The 17,708-nt window shown below is 36.9% G+C and overlaps 1 pseudogene; it reads right to left on the bottom strand.

Moving 5' to 3' along the window:
* Positions 1-16,905: 16,905 nt before the first annotated feature.
* On the bottom strand, positions 16,906-17,708 carry LOC114268688 (uncharacterized; annotated as a pseudogene).

Raw genomic sequence — 17,708 nt, 5'->3', positions numbered from 1 at the left:
GGGTAAGTCCTAATTTTTCCCATTTTTGCATTATTTTGCTCTATACCTTAGCTCCGTTTTCAAGCATTTTCGAGCCTAGGTGTAAACTGAAAATAGTCTTATTTTGAGCTCCTCTTCATTTTTGTTTAAGGGCACTTTGCTGTTTGAGGTCATCTACTTCCCTTCATCCTCTATCTCTCTTTTAGGGCTATTTTTGCATCATATTTTAGGCTTACTTGTGAACATTTTCGAGATTTTTCATAAACTGGAAAAGTTCTTATTTTGAGCCCTTCTTCAAGTTTTATTAAGGGAATTTTTATATTTGGGGTCATCTTCCCCTATGCATGCTTCATTCCTTCATGATTAGGGCCATGCATTAGAGCACTTGCATTGGCCATGGTTTAGCCTCTTAGCCACTGAAATCCAGTGGATTTTCAGTGACTTAGATTTATTTTTGAGGGCCAAAATTAGAGGGGGGTGACCCCCTCTCTCCTTGTCTTGTTTGGGGGTCTTTTGGGCCTTCCAAAGGGACCCTATTTTGCATGCATCGAAGTCTTGTTTCAGGCCTCATTCTGTGAGTTTTGGGGTCTGCCCTGGCTCTTCCCAAGGCTCTTTTGATCATATTTTATGTCTATTGTGTATGTGTAGAGCAATCCCATCCAAGGCTCTTGAAAGGAGCCTTTCTTTGCATGATTCCTGGACTGATTTTAGGGCCTATTTTGCGAGTTTTAGGGCTGTCATAACTCATTTCCAGAGTTGGTTTGGTCATGCTAAGTGTCTATCTTATACGTGCTTAACACCCCCTTGAATGGCCTTCCAAAGAAGCCCCTCATTTTTGCATGCATTGGCTGCATTTCAGTGATTATTTGGGCATATTTTGGCATATTTTATTCACTTTTTTTGGCTGGTTTGATGAGTTCTCATACGCTTCATATACATGCCATGTAAACCATGCTTGTTAGCCAATGTTGCATGCTATGTTAGTCCATCATGTTAGCATCTTTTGGCCATGCTTCAAACTAGAAATGTGCATATTTTGGGATTGCCTTGGCTCCGTCTTTATACTTCATGATCAAATAATGCTTGCTTTGTGCGCTTGTGGTTCAATGCATGCGCCTAGTTTTGAGTTTCGGGGTTTATTCCATGTATCGGGTGCCATATTTCCATGTTTCGGGACCATTTAGCATCATGTTTCAGCACTGAAATTTATATGTTTGAATGCCATCTTGCATCCCTTGTTATGCCTTGGTAGAGTGGTATTTTATGCCTTAGGTTCGGTCCTCGGTATGCGTGCATGTGTGCACGCATTTCGGCCATCTCATTTTCATCTAATGGCTACTGATGTAAGTGTGGCTGAGGTCCACTCATGTTGGTGTAAGTCCATTATGCATTGTGTATGCCTTTTCAATTCATAGCATTGCGTATGCTAGGTTGCGTGTTAGAGCATTGTGTATGCCATGTTACATCGAGCATTGTGTATGCCATTTCATAGCATTGTGTATGCTAGGTTGTATGTTAGTCGCATTGTGTATGCCATCTCATTTGCATTGTGTTTGGGATAGGAGTTAGCCCAAGCACGGGAAACGAGGGACGTTTCGTACTCCGAGTGACGGAACACGTCTCAATTCCCGGTCGCCGACACTCCGGATTACCCATGATGGAGTTTAGGTCTTGTTGTGTTTTCATGTGCATTCATTTCACATTGAGTCGTGCAATTCGACTCCTCGGCCATCATGCATCGAGATGCGTGATTGGTGGCACGGGGATCGAGGACTACACTCCCTGAAGAGTAGTCATGCATACATATGTAAAAATACTTTGCCATGTCCCTTTGTTGCTCTCTGTTGCAGCAAATCAGAAATCAGTAGCCTTCTGAAGCTTTGCATAATATTCCGAGAACAATTGCGAACAGAGGCAAACCGGGGCATCGTAAAGAATTTCCCGACGAAGGCAACCCGAGCATGCATCATTCATCATTTGGAACAGAGCTGAGGCGGTCCATGGATTTGCGTGCAAATTTACCTACTTTCCTAGATTAATTTGTTAATTAATTAGGATTTTGTATTTATTCGGACTGTATATTATTTATTCGGACCCTCCGAGCGAGGGCACAATTGTAATAAGTGTGCATGCGTGTGATGTATGTCTTCCAACCCCACGTCTTTCTCCCTTTTATTTACCAGCTTATGATGGTTAGATTAGGGCATGTTTCAATTAGCATACAGTATGATAGCATATTTTCATTCATTCATCTGTTTTGCATGCACCGGGCTCGGCGTATCATACTAACTACATTTGTATTTCGATTCCAAGTCGAATACTTATTAGTTGTAGCATTTCATATGCCATCTTTAGAATAGCCGAGCCTATCTTAGTTACATTTTGCATGTGTTGCATTAGGCATTTCTGTATAGTTAGGATCATGCATGGATTTCTAACATAGCTTTTGTTTTGGCTTGGAGTACTCGGTAAGTGTTTATGCTTTAGCATCCTTGCATGCGTGTGAGTGACTGCCATGATAGCATGCTTACCATAAGGCTTTGTGCTTACATGATATAACTGCCTGAATGCTTGTGGGTGAAGGTTGGGTTATTTGAATTGGAACAATTTATTAATTGTGAGTTTTAAAGCCCACTAGATAGTGGCAAAATCATGTTTTTCTAAGCCCACCCGAGGGTGGCAAATCCACGTCTTAGCCTACTTGCGGGTAGCACCATCAAACCATTTTCAAATAAACAAACATGAAATGTTTTGTTCCAATTCAGACGACCCAGTCTGTACTTGTTATGCTGTGCGCATCACGTAGTAAATCTAGGCTAATAACTGGAATAAGAACGCATAATGTTTTCAAAACTAGATAACATGGTTAGTAGAGGCCGATCTTTGATCGGGCAAGCAGGGGTGCTCACGAAGTGACCTTCCCCAATCGTACCCAAGTTTCTGAGCCGAGGCAACTTTGGTGATGACGGACACGTGGCCTTAGGCAACGAGTTAGGGTTTCCTAAATTTCCCAAAATAAAATATTTAGGTGGCGACTCTATATCTGGCAAAGCAGTCCATGTTTGACACTTCTTTCAAAAAATATGTTTTCAAAAACGATTTGCTGAATTTGGACTCTTTGATGATTCGTCAGTCTTGCATTGCACTCTGCGAGATTAGATACAGGATCGTGACACAAATTGAGTCCGAACTGTAGTGAGGCTCGAGGGCGTGTCTACAGTAGCATGTAATATGATGTTTTGTTTGTACATTGATTTTATGTAGTTACAACTTTACAAGATATTATTAGGCTATCAACACTTCTGTTTGTGATCATATCCTTTATTCTAATTTTGATTAGATGAAAGCGATCATATACACAATTCTAATTTTTTATTAAATTGTATTTTTAAAATGATGATAACAATATGTTTTTATGGTATTTTTTAAATATTGCGGCGTAATGAGTTAGTTATCTTATCTAAAAACTTAAAAGCAGTTCAATGAAATTACATTTGAAACGATTTGTAACTATTGTTTGGCAACTTCTATTTGAGCTACAATTTTTTATGCAATTAAGTGCCCATCAACACCTGTGCATGTTAATGCTTTTAAATCAGATAAATACCACTATGTGTTGGCATTTTTCCTCCGATGGGACTATAATTGGCTACCATCATATTCCTATTCTTTAATCACTTTAGAAATTGTCTGAAATTCTTTACCTCTTTAGCTGTCCATATGTTTTGGAGGTATGTTCATTACTGAATTGCTTGATTTTCCATCTCTTTTATTTTGCTTGGGGCGTGGGGGGAATATAGCAGCAGTTTCTCTGAGTTCCATAATTCCTGTTATTTAATTGTTTAATTCATTTTTCCACATGTTAGTTTGTGACCTGCAGCTGCAAATGAGTTGACTGATTATCTTTTTGTTGACTTTTCAGGTTCATCCAGAAGGGAAATACGTTGTTGATATCGATAAGAGCATAGATATAACAAAGCTCACACCATCAAACAAAGTTGCCCTTCGTAATGACAGCTATGTACTTCACTTGGGACATTTTCTTTTTTGCCTCCTGTCATCCTTTCCAAATTCCTTCCCATGCTGGTGCATTTAGGGGCTATAACTGTACATGAGTAAACCATCCTAGCTAATTTTTTCTTCTGACTTTGTTAAGTTCTTGCGAATGAGTTATTTTTTTCCCTCTGTGTGTGTGGTTTTATTTCTTGTCATGCTAATTATTCATCTCAACATCATATTTTAGATATACATAATGCATGTTGCAGTGAGAATGGATTGAAGAGCATGGCTGGCTTTCTAATCTTCCTAACCAATGTTTGTTTTAAATTGCAAGTAATAGCTACTTTCACTGTGCTTTAGAAGCACTTCTTGTTTTCATCTGTTTGATTCTAAATTATGGGTAATGCTCTTTCAATCTTTCCCTGCTTATTGATGAGCAATCTTGACATTACGCGATGATTATTTTTGGGTATCTGTTGGCCATATTTTAAATGTCCATTTGCTCTGCTTCCTGGTTTTCTGGAGATTATGTTTCATGTATCTTGTCTTTGCCATGCTTACCTTAAAAGCTTATTAATCTTGTTTTTTTAAAAGGGTTTACAGAAACAGGACATCTTTTGATCTTCAAATAAATCTGTGTAAACTATGCAGATGAGTTTGTATGAAGATCTTGTAGCAGCTTTCAAAGTGAACTGGGATTTATGTCCAATTTGAAATGATCCAGTCCCTTTTGAATGGGCCATTTTTTTGTTTGATGTCTATCCAATTTCTTAATATAGGTTATAAATTGGACTAAATTGACCCAATTTAATAAATTAATGGATGAAATTGGTGAAATTGAAACTACATGACTAGATTGAAACTAGAGATGTATCACATGTATAGTTGATTTATTTTTTATTTATAAATTGTCTATTATACGTTTTTGTTGAACATCTCCATATAGCATCATGTGTTTCGGGCTGTTCATGATGTTGCCACATCATTTTGACATGATTGGTAGTTTGATTCTCTTTGTTTTCAGCGATTACCAACTGTTGAAAACTACACCAAATTCCAACTATAGAATTTAAGCTCCAAATCTATTTGCAGTGTGGTTCACTTGCACAACTGTAATTTCCTATATTCTCTCTTTTATAAAAGCTGGTCAGGCCCGATATCTCTTCATATTTACTGTGTAATTGCAAATTCATATAGAGCTAAATTTTAAGCATATGTAGTTGGAAGCATGTTGGATGCACACACATTGAGAATTATGATTAATATTTTTTTTCTGTCTTTACATATTGTGAGTGCTCAATGTATGCATTGAGGTTTGAGGGTACTTTTCTGTAACCATATGAAGATAGAAGAAATTGGATCTCCAAAAAACTGTTTAAATCTGATATAAAGACTCTTCAGAACTTCAGTTTCAGGTTGTGGACTGCCTAGTTGTTTTTGGCATTTGTGCAAATCTTTCAGATGGAAGTACTGATGAAGAACCAGATTTTTGCTACACATGCAGTTGCTGTTGCAGGTTCAATCACATTGGGCACTGCCCTCATTTACCCTCTTGATACTATCAAAGTCCTTATACAGGTTCAAAGTTTGAAACCAACCTCTGTATGCATTTGTATGCTCATATGTGTGTGCGTATGTATGTTGGTGTTGATTTTGGAACTGTTTGTTTGCATATGACTATCTGTTTCTAATATTGATGCTTATTTGTTGTGGTGGAGAAAAAAATAACAGGTAGGGTTAGTTTCTAATAAACAGTTGACTACAGCTCAGGTTCTTGATACAGTTAAAACTTTATCAGGAAATGCAGGTAATTCAATTAACTTATTGTTTTGCTTGAGCTTCCATTAGTGCAATGAGTCATGTAGATAAGGTTAACAGCTACATGTGAGCTTAAGTTATTTATGATTCTTGTTTATTATTGCTAGTTAAATGAATATTCTCTTCAATGGATATTATAGGTTTGTACAGTGGTTTTGGGTGGTTAATGTTGGGAAGGATTTTAGGTGCTGGCACTCGCTTTGATATTTATGAAATTTTGACAGCTTTTTATGATGGTATATTCTTCATTCTATGTGCAGTTAGAAGTTATTGTGTTTGTTCTTAATATTATTCTATGTGCAGTTAGCAGAGGTGCCTGGGAATGTTGATATGGTTATCTTCCCAAATTATGTGAGTGAATTGGTTTTCTTTTAAATAATTATTTAGTACCTAATACTATGAATTTATACTACTGTTATTTGGTAAGTAGTAGATTGCGTTGATTTCACCCTTCATATATAATTCTGATGTAACTTTTATTCCCTATAGCATTCCATTTTCTGAATCTGATCTGCGCAAGGCCTCTAAATCATTGAAGAGAGTTGTAGCAGCGGTTTTGGCAGCTCATGATTGAATTAAAGAGTGCACATCAGATCTCATTTTATTTTTCCAATGATCTTTCAAACATTTCTTTGACTACGCCAATAGAAAAACCCAGGAATATACACTTACCCATATATACATTTACTTTCCTTTTTCAAGTCATTACTTCCATATTTTCTTTGGTTTACATTTCTGAAATTCTTTTCCAATATTTTTGATATCTTGGAGTTCTATCTATTCTGTTAGATCTGGATCTTGGACTGGTGGCGAGGGGGTTTGGGTTGAATTATCTGGAAAAATGCATGTCTTAGCTCGGTTTCTCTCCCAACTGCACCAGAGAAGAGATGACTGAATTTTCTTGGTCTCAAACTACACACAGGTAGTTCTTAGATTGATTCTTGCCAATTGAAGTAACTGGTTAGTCTGAAGTACAAATCAAACAATGTATTGTTGCCTTAGCTTTTTGTCTCACACAAAGCACGTAGTTCTTGAGAAGCTGTAGCCATGTGGGATCTATTTGGATGCTGTAGTTTTCGCGCTCCCAAAAAAGAACTCAGAAAAATGTTCTCACAGTGAAATTGATTTTTTTTTTTTTTTTTTGTGCTTATGAGAATGTTTACTGCTATGCAAGTTGTCTGGTTATGTATCCTGTCCATCAGGCAATTACTTGTGGCACTTCTTTTCCCATAAGATTATTATTATTATTATTTTTGGTTTTGTTCGGTGTTAAATAACTTAGTTTTAATTCGTCTGACACTGGACCTTTTCCTCAATTGTGTCGGGAGAGAAAATATCTGTTCTTAAGGCTTGATGGAACTACATCAATCAGTAAAAGGCAAAAGGTGGTGAACCGCTTTAATGATCCATCTAAGGTACATAATTTTTGGTCCATTAATTGAATATGCAACTATGTGAGCTGACTTGATGAAACAAGTTCAATTTACATCTGTCAGGATGAGTTTGTCTTTCTCCTTAGCAGCAAGGCTGGTGGTTGTGGCCTCAATTTGATAGGTGGGAATCGACTGGTCTTATTTGACCCTGATTGGAATCCTGCCAATGACAAACAAGTAATTACTTTCCCTAAATTTTCATACAGGACCTCGACATGTTTCAAAAAAGAAATAACCCTATTGTTTTTCCATGGCTTCTGTGTTTTTGTCTTTTATTATTATTATTGTTTTTTGAATCATGCAGGCTGCTGCAAGAGTCTGGAGAGATGGACAAAAAAAGCGAGTGTATATCTATAGATTTTTTAGTACTAGAACCATTGAAGAAAAGGTTTTGACACATCAATAATTTAGTTAATGTTATTACCACTTTTGTTGCAGTTTGAGAACTTGATGGGTGATTTGTCTTTGTTGCTTTTTAAGAACCGCTCTGATCTTCTGCAGGTGTACCGGTGCCAGATGTCAAAAAAAGGGCTTCAAAAAGTTATTCAACAGGAACAAACAGATAAAGCTAAGGACCAGGTACTTGTTATGATGCAGCCGTTGTGATATTGGAAATGCCTTTAAATGTATAACAGCAACAGTGGTAATTGCAGGGGAACTTTCTCTTAACAAAAGATCTATGGGATCTGTCCACATTTCGTGAGAACGTGAGGTACGTGTCTCCTCACATTTCGTGAGAATCGTCAGATGCATTACTGGATGGTTTCATCTTTATATATGCAAGCTTAAACAATACATGTGCTTGATGCTGAAAGCTTTAAAATCTCTCTCTCTCTCTCTCTCTCTCTCTCTCCCTCCCTCCCCAACATGCTTTAACCTAATGGTATTATCTATTGAATTACTTAACTCAAATAACAAAATCGAAAATAGAAAATACTCATAATGCCTGGTTACATGTAATTCAACTATGTAAATTCCTTGAGGGGAACACTGTTAAGTTTTCATTAGGGTAAGTCCAGACCATACTTCGTTAGAATCATCAGGAAATAACTATGTACAAATAAATTATGTACTTTTTCATTAATATGAACCATTCATCTGCTAACGGGTATTTTAATTATTTTTACGAGTTATTACTTTAAATTGCCTAGAGCTAATATACAACTTAAGCCTCTTATTGAATGATAGGTTATGGATTCACTTAGTAGTCATCCCACTGTTCGGCCAATGTCACATCAACAACAATCTCATGCATTTTCATCTCAAGAGGTGAGCAATCATTTAATCAAATCTTTTTTGACAAATACCATATCTTATTAATTACAATACTTGTTCTTATTAAATATAGGTTCACTTTTCAAAGAAAGAGAAAAAAAAGAACTAACAAGGTAAAAGTACTAACATCACTAGTTTTTAATTTCTCACTTTTCTAAATCTATTAAGATATGATGTTTGCTTAATGTTTAATAATGAGTCAATTCAACAAATAAAACAATAGATAATTCTAAAACTACAAATCATAAAAAGGATAAACCTATTTAATTTGGTTTGCCCAAACATGGCCTTGGTAATATATCGCAGCCTCTAATTCATCGTTTTTCATTCCAATACCACCGAAGCCTACCTAACACAAAGCAATGAAATTGCACTGAATACTACATAGAGCAACGCGTCTAAGTCAACTCTATTTCTCAGCTCTTTCTGTGATCGCGAACAACACACTTCGATTCCGTTGTTTCGATTTGACTCTGTAACTAAGTAACCCTTCTCTCCCGATACCAATCACATACAATATGCATATAAAGATCTATATATATTTCAGTATCTGGTGAAAATTTGGGGTTCTGGTATGGAATTAGTTTTTTTTTTTTTTTATTTGGTTGTAGAATTGAAACTTCCTGGATTGTATGGTGATCAAATATTTATTCGAATCATTTTTCTTCTTCTTGTTTAATTTGAAAAGTTTTGTGCTGTTCGTTTCCTGAGAATTATGGCGGCTGGAGTGGATAATTGGGGTTTCAATTCTGGGGATTGTCATCTAAAATTGTGAAATTTATGAATATATATACATATATATTAGTGTGTGAATTATTCCCAAGCAGCTTAAAAAGCTTATAGTTTATTTTTGTAACTGCTTCTGTTAATTGACTATTGGAATAAACAGTGGTACATTTTGAGATAACTGCTTCAGTTAAAAAGCTTATGGTTTTACTGGTGTCAGTTTCTTGGAGTTTCCCTGCATAGGTTTTCTTTGTCAGTTATTGTCTTCAATGTCCATGTGCATGGAACACTGTATTATGTAATATAAGATATAATGTGGGCATGCATTTCTATCTATTTAGGTGCTAAAAAGCTAGATATTATACTGGTTTTTATGATTGCTAGTATTTCATTTATCTGACATAATGAGCAGAAAGAAGTATCAAGTAGGACAGTATAATTTTCTAATGATTAAAATCTTCATCCTTGAGGCATAGTCATAGTGCTTCTTTGCATTTATATTCTTGGAATTGTAGTGCTTCTTGGTATGTGATAAAATCTTGTTGTTAGTGCTTCTTCAAGTTTTAAGTACTGTTTATAAATATTGGGTACAAATTCTTCAATTTTGTTTATTTTGGTGAATCTGATTGCAGTTTATATTCTAATGCAAGCATGTAGACCAGTGATGACTACAGCTTTTATGCTAAAACATGATTTTTGGATATAATGTTAGTTTGTGGTAAATGTTAAAACATGATTTTTGGATTTTGGATATGTTATTTTGTGGATAATGGTGATTGGATATCAATTGAATGAGAAACTGAATTAATGTTTCATTTGTTATTTAAATGGAGTTAATATTTTATATGTTAGTTTTATTACAGGTATTTTTTTAATTCAATCAAATAAAATTAGCACAATTTCAAAAAAAAAAAGAGAGGATATGACGGCATTTCTACAAACGCCTCCTAAACCCTAAATACCAACGGTCAAATTTTTTAAAACAGATATGACGGCGTTTCCAAAACGTCGCTAAATATCGTTGGTGACGTCAGCGCATGTACAATGGGACATTTGGCGGCGTTTTTTAAAACGCCTCCTATACTAATATCACGGCGTTTTTAAAACGTCACAAAGCTACAGCGACGGCCAGATCTTCGACGTTTGGTCCTAAACGCCACAAAAGGAATTAGCGGAGTTTTTGATATATATAGCGGCGTTTTTTAAACGCCACTAAAAGTCGATTTTCCAGCAGTGCGTAGACGAAGGCATGTACATTAGTGGCCAGTCTATTTACTTCATGAACAAATTGCGGCATATTCCAGGAATGGGGCTCGGAAAGAGTGGTTGGAAAGGTGTTGCAGCACTGACAGATGTGCCACACAACCCACATGCCTTTTGATTGGGCTATGTGCACACCAAAGAGGACTGGATCAGAAAGAGGGAAGAGATGAGAAGTTAAGCCAAGGCCAAATAAGTCGGAAAACACTATGAACTTCTCTATAGGCTAATCCAGGGGACACTGAATGGCCATTTTGTTAGGGAAGGAGAAGACTTCCCTTTTTGTGGCTTTCCCAAAGCCTTGGGTAAATTCATCTAAGCAACGTGTCCTCGGGTTTGAGATTTTCTTTGATCATCAACTGTAGGACAATAATGATGAGAAAAGGACTAAGCTAAGCATCAAAGCTGAACAGAGCATGGAAGGTGACTTAGATGACAACAAACCTGAAGCAAGGGCTGTACTAGCTAGTCTCCTGTTAGATCCTGCGGCTGACCTAGAGAACTTGGGGAATAACTTTACTATCTCCATGATCGGGGAAGAACCGGGCATGAACCCAACCAGTGGCATTTTGGATGTATTAGGGGCACCATCTCTTACTTGGTAGCTGGAGGAAGACTATATGTCCAGTTTTGAATCGGGTGATGAGCTAGAATCTGATTCCATTGAGTCTATGGGGTCAGGATTAGATTCGAGTTCCTTTAAGTCTGAGTCTGGTATTTTTGGGGGTGGTAACCCGGATACCAGAGTCCTGTCTAGGTCTTCATTCATCTTTTCTTTTGAGTTTGTAACCGAAGATCTGGACCTTTTCAATGAAAACTTTACGAATTCTGTATACTTTTCTGTGCCGTTGGTTTATTGTATTGACCAAGACTTTCAAAATTTTAATAAAAACGAAGCGGAAGAAATTCCTCTGGCTTTGAAAAATTTGATTAATTGAGAGGAGGAGAGGTTTTCTAAACCATGTGCTGATGAAATCATTGCCATTAATGTGGGTACTGAGAACGATCAGCACTTGGTCCAAATCAGGTCCACGTTGTCTTCGGAAGAGCGCGAGCGTTTAATCGCTTTATTAAAAGATTTCAAAGATATTTTCGCGCAATCCTACGAAGACATGCCTGGAATTGATCTTGAGATTGTATAGCATCAGATCCCTCTTGACCCTGAGGCCAGACCAGTCAAGCAGAAACTGCGTCGAATTCATCCGGATTGGGCACTGAAAATCAAGGAAGACATCACTAAGCGGATTGATGCATGATTCTTGTTAGTATTTGACATTTTCTGTCTAGAATAGTCAGCACATACATTGTTGTAATACTCACCAAAAGCAAAGCCGCGATTCTGGCTTGGATTTCGTAGATCCCGTTATTACAAGAAAACAATGGTACCAGCATTGTAGTAGTTATAGCTAGTTCATTATCAAGACAACTACACAATTATTTATAACACATGCAGTTCAAAATTTCAAAAATCAAAAAGCACCTTTATAAGCTCAATGTTTTTTGCCTCTGGACCAGTCACCTCAATGACTTTTCTAAACTCATCATCTATCCAAGTTTTTAGAACATTAACAATAAACAACTTGTGTTTAGTTTCAGAGAGTGAACACCTTAATGTTTTACCCTATAGTGATGAGACGTACAAAAAGTCACAAACTAAAACAGTATTGGGAATGCATCAGAATAACCATGCCCATTTTTATTTTGCCTATAAAAAATAAAAATAAAAAACTGAATAAGTGCGTCTCAGGTCCCAAACATTTAATTTTTGCAAAGACCAATATGTCCAAAAATAGGTCGTACTGTTGTAAGCACAAAAATACCTTGAATTCTTTGTTGTGCAACTCTTCAATGGCCTGTTGTGTAACCTCCTTGGTTTTGAATGTGACAAAGGCAAAACTCTTACCTTCACCAGTATCCCTATTTTTCATTAAATTTATCTGCAAACGATTAAGACATTAAAACCATATTGGAATTGCAACAAATAAATTCCTAAATGATACAGGTAGAAAGATCATGATCCCCAACACCCTTTTTCTTCCTCTTGGATTAGAACTGACCTCAATAATCTTGTCCATTGATTTATAGAGATCCCTCAAATCTTCTTATCAGACGTCTCGAGGAAGTCCACCAACAAAAATTTCAGACCCATGAGGCGGAAGGGCAAGAAGCTCTGCACACTCCTCTTTGTCATCTTCATCAATTGAAACAGTAGTTTTTTTCTTCATCTTCCACGAGCTCATTGGCAAGGTTGCTCCTGTCTGCTTCACCTCTATCTACTTCTATTAATTGGTCTTTCCTACTAGCCTTACTTCTCAAGTCCTCAAGTTGGTTTTCACCGTTTTCATTGCCACCTCCTCCTGCTTCATCATCCTCTATTTGTTCTATAGCGATCCCGGGTTTACCCTTGTTGTACAGTGATCCGGACATGGGTCCGTAGATGTTGGTAGTTGTTCTTTATCTTGTTTACATCCTTTTTACTTCGTATTTGAGTTATAGGATGTGTTGGGCAGGTTTGTTACAGGTTGGTTGAGTTTAGAAACCAAAACTAGTTGCCCAGATTTTGGCCTGTCCGCTCGAGCGGGGGTGTTGGCGCTCGAGCGGGGAATACACCCATCTAGTATTTCTTGTGCAGTGTTGTACGCTCGAGCGTGGGTTTGGCCGCTCGAGCGGGGTTGTGTGAGTTCCGCTCGAGCGTAGAGTTGGGAGCTCGAGCGGAGGCCTGGTTCTGTAAAAGTGCTGGGAGAGTGCATTCTGCGCTCGAGCGGGAGTTTGTGCGCTCGAGCGGAAGTCTGTGAGTTACGCTCGAGCGGAGTGTTTTACGCTCGAGCGGACCACTGGGTTTTAGCTCCGTGTTTTGACTTTTCAAATCACTTTTTCACTTCCTCTTCTCTCTCCTACTTTTCCAAAAAACACCATTGTTGAGCCTCTCACTCTAGATACTACCTTCTCTCTAGGTTTTGATCTAGTAGGAGTGATTTGCTCATCTTTGGCCTTTACAAAAAGGTTGTTGATCGTCGAGGGCTATATTTTAATCTGAAAATTTCGAGTTTTGGAGCACGTTGGGTTTTGTCACCTTCTCCTTTTTGGCTTAAACTTCAAGGTAGGGATATTCTACTCCTCTCTATGGATTTTGTCTTTAAATTTTGGTATTTTGAGATGTTGGGGTTGGTTTGGTAATTTTGTGAAAGTTTTGGGTTTTTGTGCAATTTTACAAAAGTTGGGGTTTTATTCATAATAAACCTAGATGCATGTTTGGCATAGAGAAATGGAATACATGTTAAACCATTGATGAAAATGGGACCTAAGGGTTGAAATGTTAATTATGGGAATTGACCTAATTACATTGTTTAATTAATTGGGATAATTAATTGTGAGGAATGAGGAAATGAAATGTTGATTGAATATCCATTGTGCATTTATTTTCTGTATAGAAATAACTGCCTTGGGCTATCGGTGGAGGATAGTCGTGATTGTTGTAGACAATGCATGATGATTAGGCAAACGGAAACTAATCAATGGAATGTGTCATGGGACTTGACGGTTGATAGAATACATTAACTGTATGTATTGAGTGGTTGTATATAGAACCATTGTGTTTGTATACGTTATGTGTAGAGGAGGAGATGGGGGATGTACTCCGCGGTTTAGGGGAAGATAGGGGATGTACCTCTAAACCGGATAGTGTTGGGAGAAGATAGGGGATGAACTCCGTAGATATAGCTCATATGCTTGTCTAGTAAAGTGAAGATAGAGCTCATATGCTTATCTTTGTGAAGTGTGGATATAGCTTATATGCTTATCTGTGGATATTGTTGATATACATATCTGTTGTAGAATGTGGATATAGCTTATTTGCTTATCTGTGAATGTGGATATTGTTGTTATACATATCTGTTGAGAATGTGGATATAGCTTATTTGCTTATCTGTTGAAAAAGGGAAAATGAAAAGTAACTTGGACTCATAAGTCGTATGACATAAATATAAGATTTATGTGAATGTATCAGAGTTGGCCATCTATCAATTGCTAATCTTTTAGTCATTGTTCATGGTTGGTTTAGTGTATTTCTACTGGGCTGTGGCTCACCCTATATGGGAATATCATTTTCAAGTACAGGTAGCATGCCACCTCCAAGGACATAGCTTGGGAGGCTAGAGGCGGACATACTTTTGTCGTATCTTTTGATGTATTACATGTAACTTCAAGCCAAGGGCTTTATGTGTAAACGAGTTAGAACTCTTTTGTTGTAACCAAGTGTTAACTTGGAAAGCTGTAAGCCTGTAAGGCATTTTGCTTTAGTTGTTAACATGTAATGCTTTTGTATGAAACTCTGATGTATAAAGGAAGAGGTTATTTTAATAGGTCAATGCATGTCTTATTGATGGTTTAATGTTATTATTTTGAGGGCGTTACATGTTCTTTAACTTCTTCGTCCATTTCTTCAATGTAATTGTCATCGTCAAGATCCACCCAGTCCTCATTTTCCATTCCCTCAGGCATGACTACTTCATGTCCCAAGTCTTGTGATCTAAAGGACACACTGGACTTCTAACTAAGTTACTTGAAAACTTGCACTAAAGATACATAGAAGCTAAGAATTTGCTTAAATCATGATACAGTGATACCCATGTAGATGGATTGAAAAACACTATGCAAAGTTAAGGAGAAATAAAAGAATAGAAGTGCATAAAGTACTTCACAAATCCTCTAGGTTTCACAAGCTGTGTGTAGATAGCAGAGTAAACACTAACCAATTCTCAAATGCACCTTATAGATGTTAATAATTTAATAGGAAAAGAAAAGAAAATTTATTGCTTTTTTGGCATCATTCTAAAAAACTATTTCCTGTTCTTGAAAAATATTTCATACAAGTTTTTGTTTGTATTGACAGGCTGGGGAAATTCTCGAGTCTTTGTATTGGATTTTTTCCCTCAAATTTATAATTTCAGTTATTTTGGGATCTCCTAAATAACCATCTATGGTCATATTTATGGGGGAATTTGGCTTGTTTCGTTTATGACTTTTATATCCTTTTTCCTGTAGAAATGACTCCCCACATTAGTTAATCCTTACTAGCTTTTTATATGGGAATAATTGAAAAGCCCAACCCACACTTCTCCTTAAAACCCAGGTATTAAGGAGAAGGAAACTGAAACCTTATAACTAGCACAGATGTGGTAACTCCAGGCGATATGAGACACATTCCAAGACACCCTCCTAGCCATAACATACACTAGCTGGACAAACGGCACACCAGTTACAGACCCAACTAAGCTCTGATACCAAATTGAAAAGCCCAGCCCACACTTCTCCTTAAAACTCAAGTATTAAGAAGGGGGAAACTGAAACCTTATAACTAGCACAGATGGGGCAACTCCAGGTGATGTAGGACACATTCTAACAGGAATTTATGTTTATTTACCAGTTTTTGTTGGCTATGGTAATCAAAGTACTCTTGCATGAAACACAAGTAATGTTGACAACATTATTTGACTTCATTCACGGAATCACAGATTATTAATGGTCTTGTGACTTGTGAGGTTTTATAATACAAATGACAATGAACACACACCTCAAATAGGTCAAAGACTACAAAGACTCCAGAGCAAGAATGGGAAGGATTATTTGTCCCATAAATAAGTTTGCAAACATACACAGACTCAAGTGGAAGGAAAATTGATCTCTCATATCTTACATGAATATCTGATAATATTCTAAGCCTCCATAGAAAAATAAGATTTTATGATAATATTATAATAACACCATAGTTCCTTCACTTATCATGAGTTTTGAGATACTTTGCAGTATGTGTAAAGACAAATTCTCTCTACAGATCAGGATAGAAGCTGCAACATACTATGGGAAAGACGAATCACCAAGTCTAACTCCTAATATTGCACGATCGTAACAAAGCATGAGTTCCACACCACTCGGCTCTGACTTACTCATATAGCCATCTTCATCCATTAGGATGCTGAATAGGTCTGGAAATACACATTTGAGACAACATCCTTGCACCAAGGATCATTCCAAAAATAAATCTACCATCTCCCTTTGTGTATCCAAATGCTTTCAAAATTTCCCCGACCATAATTTCGCTCTTAATATCAACCAGCCATATGAGAATGTCTTACCTAATTAGAGTCTGATATACCCTTCCCATATTTGTCTATCACATCTTAAATGAATATCTAAACAAAAAATAACAAATAAGCAAATTGATTGTAAAAGATCAATGTTAAACAACATAGAAAATAGACCATTTTTTGACACAAACACTACACTATAATCAACTAAGTTAACAACAAAATAATGACAAAACCATGTGGAGTAGGTTGTTCAAACCTGGAACCTTACATATTCCCAAGGTTGAAGGGGAATAGAATGGATGAACCAAATAAATAACAAAGAACTTTCAAGCAACTCTTGATCTACCATGTATCCTCTTAATTAGATATTCCTCCAAACTAGCAGCTGCTCCCACTATTCTTGTGTCAGACAGTATTTCTACCCTCAAAACCACTTCACCTCTTCAAAAATATTTCCCATTCTAACAGTTTCATACACCTCACAAATTCTAGATACAATTTCCATCCAAGTATCCACATGCGGGGCTTCCCCATGGCTCAACATTTCCATCAACATTCTGCAAGCTTCATTGACCTTAGCAACATTACAGAAACTAGTGATCAATGCATAAAAGATTGAAAAATGTGGAGAAAGCCCTTTCGATATCATTTCTTTCATATAATTCTTGGCCTCGTCATACATGCCCTGATTGCATAAACCAGTAACCAAAGTCCGATAAGACACCAAATTCGATAAACACTCATTTGATTGTATATCCTCCAGAACCTTACAAGCATCGAAAGCATGACATTCCCTGCAGAATCCCAAGATGACAGTATTGTAATGAGCAATGTCAGGATTGGATCCTTTAACCTTCATATTGAAAGGAGCTTGTAAGCTTCTTTAAGCTTCTTCTTCCAACACAAACAATTCAACAATGTGGTATAGTTCAATGTATCTGGCACAAAACCTTTGTTCAACATATCTTCCAAGTTGGAAGTCAACAACTTTGTTCACCTGACTTTTCGTACACAATTCTTGCATTAAAATTCGATAGGACTTAACATCAAGAGTAACATCTCTTTTAAATATTTGATTGAACAGGGAATATACAATGTTGAGACGGCCATGAAAACAGAAGGTACGCAT

This window comes from Camellia sinensis, chromosome 9 (assembly GCF_055761805.1).
Source record: "Camellia sinensis isolate YWXY chromosome 9, ASM5576180v1, whole genome shotgun sequence".
NCBI classification, from domain to species: Eukaryota; Viridiplantae; Streptophyta; class Magnoliopsida; order Ericales; family Theaceae; genus Camellia; species Camellia sinensis.
The sequence above is the reverse complement of the archived record's forward strand: the minus strand, read 5'-3'. Positions and strand labels throughout refer to the sequence as shown.